The sequence below is a fragment of the Cynara cardunculus genome (assembly GCF_001531365.2).
Source record: "Cynara cardunculus var. scolymus isolate 2C chromosome LG 12, CcrdV1, whole genome shotgun sequence".
In the NCBI taxonomy this organism is placed as follows: Eukaryota; Viridiplantae; Streptophyta; class Magnoliopsida; order Asterales; family Asteraceae; genus Cynara; species Cynara cardunculus.
In genome coordinates this window covers 25,784,599-25,785,353 of record NC_037539.1, presented here as the reverse complement: position 1 = coordinate 25,785,353, position 755 = coordinate 25,784,599, and positions in this window count along the sequence as shown.

Here is a 755-nt window from a genome sequence, read left to right as displayed (position 1 = left end):
TGAATATTATAGCTCTTACTATTATGTCTTTTAAGACTACAATAGATTTGAGTCCTTACTTCTTTGTGATTTGAGAACTTAAAGATGTTCTTATTAGAAATAATAGTATTGACGTTATTGAGAAATGGAAAACTTGGCCTATGGCCATTGGTATTGGTTAAAAATGTTTAGGAACGGAATGTTCATTTTATGAGGAATCAGAAGGGCTCTGGTTGTTCCTTGTAAGAAACTAGAGGAGCTCTGGTTGTTCCTTGTAAGGAACCAGAGAAGCTCTGGTTGTTCCTCAATATAGAACCAGAGGGGTTCTGGATGATCGTTTGAAAATTATACAAGTTTTTTACAAAGGTTTAGTTAAATCAGAGGCTCTATATTCCTAAAAAATTTATACTTAGAAACTTTTCTTATGAAAACAGACCAGAGGAGATCTGGTTGGCCTACACGGGTTGAACCAGAGGCTCTGGTTGGTCTTGCATGAAGATACAGAAGCTCTGACTAGTAGAACAAGAGGCTCTGGTCCTACATGTGTAACACTTGTATTTTTGGGTCTTTCAAAAAAGAGTATATATTATATATATATATATATGTATATATATATATATGTGTGTGTGTGTGTACATATATATTTGTGTCTGACTTGTGTGTTTGGCGTGTGTAAGAGGAAAAAGGGGGGTGGGTAGCTACTACCTTTTCTTTGGATGTGTAACCTCTTTTCCTAGGAAATGATTCCTTCTCTTACTTTTTGGTCCTTACCCATT